Source organism: Grus americana, chromosome 5 (genome assembly GCF_028858705.1).
Source record: "Grus americana isolate bGruAme1 chromosome 5, bGruAme1.mat, whole genome shotgun sequence".
NCBI classification, from domain to species: Eukaryota; Metazoa; Chordata; class Aves; order Gruiformes; family Gruidae; genus Grus; species Grus americana.
Genome location: NC_072856.1, coordinates 31,068,362 through 31,077,060, shown reverse-complemented (window position 1 = coordinate 31,077,060; position 8,699 = coordinate 31,068,362).

Below are 8,699 nucleotides of genomic sequence, written 5' to 3'. Positions count from 1 at the left end.
AACAGGCTGGAGAACCAGGCAGAAAGGGAATCTCATGAAGCGCAACCAGGGGAAATGCAAAGACCAGGCACCAGTATGTGCTGGAAAGCAGCTCTGCAGAGAAGGACTTTGGGGACCTGGTGGACAGCAAGCTGACCATGAGCCAGCAATGCACCCTTACAGCAAAGAAGGCCAGTAGCATCCTGGGCTGCATCAGGAGTGTTGCCAGAAGGTCAAGGTAGGTGATCCTTCCTCTCTGTTCAGCACTGGTGAGGCCACATCTGGAGTGCTGTGTCCAGTTCTGGGCTCCCCAGTACAAGGAAGACTGGGCTTACTGGAGCAAGTCCAGCACAGGGCCACAAAATTGTGTCAGAATATGTGGATTTCTTAATTCCAATCTAGTTCTGAGGTGTGATATGATGAAATGTTTTGGGAATAGAAATATTTTTTGAAACTAGGAGCTAAAAACTCCTCTAGAAGTTACTTAGGACCTAATTTGAGCTTCCATCTTAGTAGTATTTTATCTTACTGAGGTTAAATACTGAACTTGGAGATATGATTATAATATAATATAATATTAATATTAACAATTACCCCTTTGTTTTCTTACTTCATTCAATTTTTAATGTAATCTTTTGGGGATCAGTAAATAAGTTTCTTTTATTGACAGTATCAGCTCTCATGGAGAATTCAGCTTGGTCTGTAGCAGTCACTGCTAGGTGCTTTTAAATTACTGAGAAATTGCAATTACAGGTACCTTTAAGACCAAATTCTGGTCTGTAAATATCAGGAATTTGTGAACTCTATAGAGAAAAGAACCAGCCTTCATTGACAGGAGCTAAGAGAACTGGGTTTTGGATAAGGAAACAATCAGTTGCTTCCTGAGTTTTACAACCTGAATTTGGTTCTCTTCTTTTTAAAGCCCCCTTTGCTGCAGGAACGTGATTTCAACTTCACGTCAAGAGATGCTGATGGATAGTACCAATGTAATTGGATTAGATTTGCTTTTTCTTTGTTTTGAAATATGCTTTTAATCTAAACTGACTGGAGTAATGGATAGACTTCTGTGTTCGTATGAATTTTCTGATTTCAGTAGTTTGAGATATGGATTACCCGCTTTGATCTGAGTAGTGCTGCTGTCAGAATTAAGCATTGTACTTCTTACTGGTTTTGTTTACAAGTCAGCATGAACGTACTTGGAGAATGCCTCGGAGCACAGCTGGATGTTCATCCAATGTAGTAGCTGCATATCCCATTCAATCAATGGTTTATTTTGCCATCCTCCACAAGAAAATACTAATCACCGATACGATAGCAGACTCAAATGAAGAATGTCGTGCTGCCCTGTAGGTAGTGGCAGACTCATGCCCTGGGCACAAACTTAGCTGATACTGTTTGGTAATGAACTGTGTGACAAATTCTACTTCCAGTTGTTACCTGTGAGGAAGGAATTAATTCAGACTTGGATGCAACAGAATACCTGCAGGATTCAAGGGGGGGATTTGTAAGAAGATCAAAACTGGCTGGCGTCTGGCAGCATGGAGCAGCTAGAGGGATGGTAAGTCCCCAGAGTGCTCCATTTCAGCAGGGGGATTGATTACTGTCTGGGGGCAAGAAACAAACGTCGCCTCGGAGCAGAAGTGAGAGAGCAGCGCCTGTCCTGGTGTCTGCAGCCAGCTCCCAGCAATAATCACTTCTAAAGCTGTAATCACAGCCACATGGCAGCACTGTGCCTTTTTTTACTGCTTTCTATTCTTAGCGCTCGTAACAAGGGATTAAAGAGCACGATAAAAATATACGCTTAAAAAAAAGTAGACTGTTATAAAATATGACTTCCTTTTAAAGCACTGTATTTAGTACATGATGAATCCTGTAGGGGAGGCATGTATGCATTTCCAGTCACTGCTAAGGTTTCAAAACTATTTTAAGAACAGCAGAACCTGGCTGTTGTCATAGTAGCAATAAACCTTCTAATCCCACTTCCTGTGGAGATGAAGCTGTTGTGTACTTAATCTGCTTAAAGATCGTCAAGGCTGTTTGTGTGACAGCGGACTAGGGATACTGCACTGAGAAGATGCTACTTGTTGCCCCCCAGAAAGTTTAGTTCTTTTTGTCTAGTTTAATAGTGTTTGACTGGGATTTGCTGATAGATCTGAGGACAAGCTGGTAGGAGGGCAGTCGCCTGGGCAGCTAGCCTTCATTTATACCAGTGTTTTGGTACTGACAACTTGTCATCGTGGTTAAATGAACAGGTTGCCCGGAGAGGTTGTGGTTGCCCCCTCCCTGGCAGTGTTCAAGGCCAGGTTGGATGGGGCTTTGGGCAACCTGGTCTAGTGGAGGGTGTCCCTGCCCATGGCAGGGGGGTTGGAACTAGATGATCTTTGAGGTCCCTTCCAACCCAAACCATTCTATGATTCTATGATTCTATGAAATGAAAATGTTTCTAGGTATTTCTGGGCAAGAGCTTGCCACTATCATGGATCTCCCATAGTTTAAAAGCATCCTTTTTGAGGAAGTCCTTTCATCCTCAGTGCTTCTATTCGTTAGAGTCTCTAAGGCTTCCCAAACAGTGTTGGGTCATATTTATATGTTGCTGTAAAGTCTGTAGTCCCTGAAAAGTTAACGAAATTAAAAATTCCTTGAAATATTTGGATAACACAGGGTGACTTATTCTTAAATGTACAATGGCTAGTCAAGAGAAATCCATGTAAAACTGACAGATTCTTCAACTTTTTTGGGGATCAGTTCAGCTAGGTAGGGAGAATTTTAAATGTCATGTCAAATAATCATTATAATAGAATTTGGCGTGCTGAACCAAAAATGACCTGAATGTTCATATGTATCTGGAACTGAGAGACCTTCCTTCTCACCAGATCACTTTCTCAGTAACTACCGAGATCTGCGCCATTGCCAATTTATTTGGCGTCATCTGGTTACAGTACTGGATTACATAACATCCCATTCTGCAAATAAACAATATGCGTCTTTTCTTTGCACCAGTATTTTGATTCATATGTACTGAATAATAGCAACAGTTTGGGGAATTTTCTTTGTTTGTTTTCCTGATGTCTGCGTGTTCTGGCTAGATGGACACTCAGTCTTTAGTAAGAGTAAATAAAAGTCACACGACAGAGTAAATAAAAGAATTTTTCCAACTTTAGTTATTTATTTGCAAAGTTTTAAAAAAATATATATATTTGATTGCCCCTCTATAAAGTTTTGATCATGGGTGATTGTTTTCTTCCCCTCCTTTCCAGCAGCCCTTAGTTCAATGTGACATGGAAAGACGTGTTAGACAAACCATTGACTATGATTCCTGTCCCTGCCTGCGGATGAGTTCCTGGTATTAGAGGGAAGCCGGCCAGTTACTGCAAAAATTCTGCAACAGTCTTTTGACTGAAATGCTGTAGCAGTTTTGAATAAATAACTACCCCTTTGGTGACTTTTGTTTGTTGCCTGGTGCTACCACTAAACCTTTTCATCAGATCTAATTACACCTCAGGGTGCCTTGCTCACCGAGTTGCCTGGTCCATCGAGTCCTCTACAACTGATCTGCCATTGCAGGCTTTGGAGATGCTGGCTGACCCCCATCCGCACTGAGGGATGGGGGAAGGTGGTTCCTTCCTCTCTCCCCTTCCTTTTCACCGTGCTGCCTTTGGGCACTGTGGGGAGGGAGCAGCAAACACCCCCCCGCTGGGGCACAGGCCAAGGAAATCCCCTCAGCCTGTCCTAGGTGGTCCCCAGGAGGTGTCCTGTGGAGAGTCCTTCCCAGAAGGCTGGTTAGGTGGGATGGAGGGTGTCTTCCCAGTAGAACTGTTTGTGTTACTGTTTGGAGGGGCTTTGGAAACTTTCCAGTTTGACATTCTGAACAAAATGAACTTCTTATTTTAAAACAGCTTCTGTTTTGAAACATTCTTAACATTTAAAAATAGTAATTCAGTTTTTTTACCATTTTATTTAATCTGAAGGTTTCAACGCTTTGTCCCACTTTGGAAGTTTTTTCACCACAAATCTTCAATAATTTTATGGCATGAGGCAACTGTTTCTTCCTCTTCCTAGATGGTAAAAATGCTGGAGAGGAGGTCGGTTTATATAAGCAACCTCTCACTGTTTGGTATTTACGCTGCCCAGTTGGTTTCTTAGCAAGAATAATTCTGTTAAACTCTGGGGATTACTCTGTTAAAGGTATCAGTTTTTCTTTACTGAGCTCTATTATGCTAAATTAATTCTTAAATTATTTCATCTGACTGATGAGTAGATGGAGGCTGAATGGAAGGAAGTACCTCTGTATTCATTAATACCTCTGTAGACATTTACAATATTGAGGCATATTATTTTAATTTTGGCAAGGATTTTGATCATAATTTTGGGCGAATATCCTTTTGGTACAGTATTCTAGACAAAAACTTGTAAATCATGTAGTTTTATGTCCAGCTCAAGTGCTGCCAAATTGCCTAAGATATGATTAATACTTACAATAGTAGCTAAAATTAAATTTCATGCTTTAGTAAGAAAGCAGATTTTATCAGTAGTCTTTTAAGCTCTGCAGGGTGAGATCATCATTATGTCAACGTCTTACACAGTGCCGAGTATTTTGACACTCGTAGTAATGGTGTTTTTCTTTTAGTAGAGGCAAATTGAACAGCTGGGTACAAATGTCTCCCATTCTGTTACAGAAATGGTCAGTGCCTCCAGGTGCTACTTCATCTTTAGTGGGTTGTTTGGGGTTTTTTTTCCAAATGGTTTTACTATAATTATAGAGATGAGAGCTCTTTATGCTTAATCTTGTAATGAGTTTGTTTGCGTAATGCATTTACCCAAGTGGACTTCCTCGATGGTGAAGCACAGAGCTTGCGCATGCTGCGCTGGCTGCTCGACATGCCACTGAGGATAAACCAGGGATAAGCGAACAGGTTGCATGACAGAACAGTGTGGAAAGCTCTGACTCTTATCACTTGAGTCAGTATCACACTATATATTAAAAAATAGTGTTAAAATAGTGACCGTTGCTAGCTGGGGATGATAACCTTAAATTAGCTGCTCCGAGACAGTCAAGTGCTGCCTCCCGCTGCAGTTCTCTGCATGTTGCATTGGGTATTGGTGTCTGTGGCTGATAAAACCAGAAATAGGTAGAGCATTGTAAGTATGTGCCTGAGAAGATGAGGTATGTGTTTTGTAGCTTTATTTCTTATTCCACAGGGTTTGTACCGAGTGGTTTGCTTTGTCAGCCTGAGCAGTTATTTAAAAGCCATTCTTGTTGGGGTTTGCAGTTTTCTCTTCCCATTTAAAAATCTAGGCTAGTGCTCGTGTTGCTGAGAAAACCCCAGAGAGAGAGTGAGGTAACTTACTGATTTATTCCACAAATCTTCCCAGGACCCCTTTGAAATAAGCTAGAAACTGGAATGCCTGTGGTCTGCTTTCAGATGGATTCTTAAAGGGTATGATTTTTGCATCTCCTCCTCAGACTCTCAGAGGTACGCACATGATAGGAAACCTGCGTTTCTGGCTCGTGTGTGCCTCTGGGTGAGAGGAACGGTTGATTCTCTTTGGCTCAGAGACCTGTGAAGAAGACACAAGTATGTCTCACATGAACCATCCTCAGCTTGGCAGCCTCATGCTGTCATTTGCTTCTAGTGCTAAAACCAGCATAGTCGAGCGTGCCATTGCAGTCAGATGTGGTAGCTCCCAGCTCTTAGGGGAAAGCACCAGAAGTTCCACTTCCACCTGTGCCACTTTTTACAATTTTCCTGCCATCCACAAAAGCAGGAGTGAGTGTTCCCTGTGGCTGCTCCCCTGTTTTGTTCCCAACTAGCTCTGCCTGTCCTGCTTTCATATATCTCAAATCCATGTGCATGAGGGAAAGGTGGAATAGAGGAGGAACACGCAGGAGAGGGCTGATGGATTTAGCAATGTCTCTCAATGTAGTATGTACTGTAGTGAGAGGTTTAACACAAAGTTTTTCTGATTTAATATAGCTATGAAATGACCAGACAGGCACCATTTGGCTGAGTGCATAGAAATCACTGCTGTTCTTAAAATGACGATTGCACAGTCGGGCCTTTGATAATTACAGAAGTATTCTTTCAGCTGAGCTTTCTTCCCTACAATGTGCAGAGGACCTGGGCATGACTGCAAAACAGTCCTAGAAATATCTTGCCATGCAGTTTTCAATCTTTCTTCCTAAAGCTGGTTCCTAGAGTCCGCATTTTTTGAAATCAGCATCATCTTTGGACACTTGTCCAAGTTTCAAACTTTTTTTTGGCCCTTTTATAACAAGATGTCCAGAACGAAACATTACAGATCACCTCCAGTGGGGTGGAGGGAGGGAGAAGCTGAAGGTATTTCATCCCCCTATGGTGCAATGCCTCCATGTAATATAGCCTAGCAGTGCTTTATTATTTTCCCCTGCAATGCTGTATCACAAATTTCTGTGTACCATGCTGTTTCCCCAACACTCCTAACACTGCTGTTTGCTGTGTGTCCTTGTGCACTGAATTCTTGCGGTTTGAATTCTTTTTCTCAGGTATGCTGTTCTGCATTTTGCCTGGATTAATTCAGTCTTGTTGGTGTTTGTCTCTGGCTCCAGTTCTCCTGCAACAGTAGAGTCCAGCATTGAATAAAGGTAACCAACTACAGTTCACGTTAGAGTCTCATGGCTGCATTTCTCTAGCTCTAGTGATTTTTGCATCATTCTCCCAGGGCAATTTTCATGATTATGTCTTTAATTCCTACTTCTTACTTCATCAAAGCATATTGTGAATCAAACCAACCCTAGTAATGATTCCCATCTTTCTTGGTTAGAAACTCCTCTCCTGCTACTCCTTGTTTTCATTTTACATTGTTATTTCAGTAGTGTCTCTTATGCAGTTTCTGTTACCAAGATTCTGTCTGTATCCAAGGCAACTTAAATAATTCTGAGAGTAAGATAGTGAGAGGTGATGTATCAATTACTAATATCCAAGTAAATGACCTCTGTGGCACTCCCTTTATGCATCATTGTAATTCTGCTTGATTTGAAATGTTTGGGTGCAGTGTGTACAGTTGTGGAGACAGGGAAGATTCCTCACTAATGAAGACCTGCTGTTTTGTAATGCCGCAACGTGTTCCAGCCTATTCCAGTGCCATGTGCATCACGTGGGATCTGGGCTGACAGCCAGTGCAAATGTTTCTTCAAGGACTTTAGGACATATTCTAATTATGTTTAGATTCTCCCACTCTCTTTTCATCTGAAGGATGTCACTCTTTCTGCTCATTTCAAAGTGTGGTGCAAAGCGCTCCATCTGCCAGCGTGAGAGGGGCCCACTGGTGCGCTTGTGCGAGAGGCTGTAGGACGTCTGGCTTTTGCGAGTGACTCTTTAACCTCCAGCTGTGAGAAGTCCCAGGCCTTTGAACACTGTCAGAGCTTGGCCAGGGTCCAGTGGTGTTTTCATCCGCTGCTGGAGGAGATGTAAAATTCCCCGCAAGAAAGAGCTTCATTTCTCTGAGCCTAGCAGGGGAAAAAGGGGGGATGAGTTGTGGGATGAAGCGTCTGAAACTCTCCATAGCTGGAAAAAAGTGACGTTTCGTGGAGGAAAAATGTATTTGTGGGAGCTATGCGTGTGAACACGTGTATTCTCTCTCTACCTGGTATTGAATGTGTGTGATGGGACTACAGGATCTTACCTAGGGGTCTTTTTTAAGGGAACTGGAATGGCAAAACAGCATGCAGGCATAATGATCATTAGGCAATACTGCACACTGGAACATAATTCTGCGCAGTGAATACAGCGAGGGCAGATCCATGTCTGTATGTGATATATGGCAAATGAGGCTGTGCATTTCTGTGGGTCTGTAGAACCTGAGGCTGAGGAGGGCTTTCGAAAAGGTGCTGACTCAGTCTGGAGGAAATGTTCCTGATACGAGGAGGAAGGAGAGAGACTCTTTTCTGTCCTTACTTTGCAAGATATCCAAGGGCAAGAAGGCTGTATTCTTGTCTCTGCTGTGGTCTCTGCCCTCTGACCAGACAGTCAGTGCTAAATTGCATGGGTTCTTTCCTGGAGAGCCACATGCAATAACACCTTCTTTTCAGCCAAATTAATTTCTCAAGGGTGATATTGTTACATCAGATCCCTGGCTAATTAATGATTCTTATTGTCTAGGCAAGTGCATTAATTAACCGGATACATAAGAAAGTCTGGGTCAAACTTCAGAAAGTCGGCCAGACTCTCTCAATCCCTTGTGGCTGCCAGGATCATCCTGCTGCCTGGTGTGACCTGAGGCACCAGTGTATTGTCAGGCTGGCATGTCTCAGTCCTCATCCTCACAGGTTCACAGTAGTGTGCAGCAGCAGTTGGAGACACTGTTGTGGGTGGCATGTGTGTCCAGGAAGAAGTTTTTGTGCAACTTCTGGGGCCAGTGTTACTGATAGAGCTGAAGTGACTTCAGGAAGGGAATGGGACCAGGGTTTAAAATCTCTAGCCTGCATGTCCCTAACAGAACACAAGCCACCTTCAACTGGTACATGGCCTGGTAACTGTGGTGGCCACTGGTTGTGACAAACATTGTGAACTCCTTCAATAGAAGGTAGGGTACAGGCTGTTGTGGAGTTAGTTGTTTTTTCTCGTGGGGAAAAAAAAAGGAAATCTATGTTTTGTTCCTTCCATCTTGCCCAAGCATAAGATTAGGAGAGAGGAAGAGAAACTGAGGCTAATTCTCCTCTTTGCCTATACTTGGCTTATATC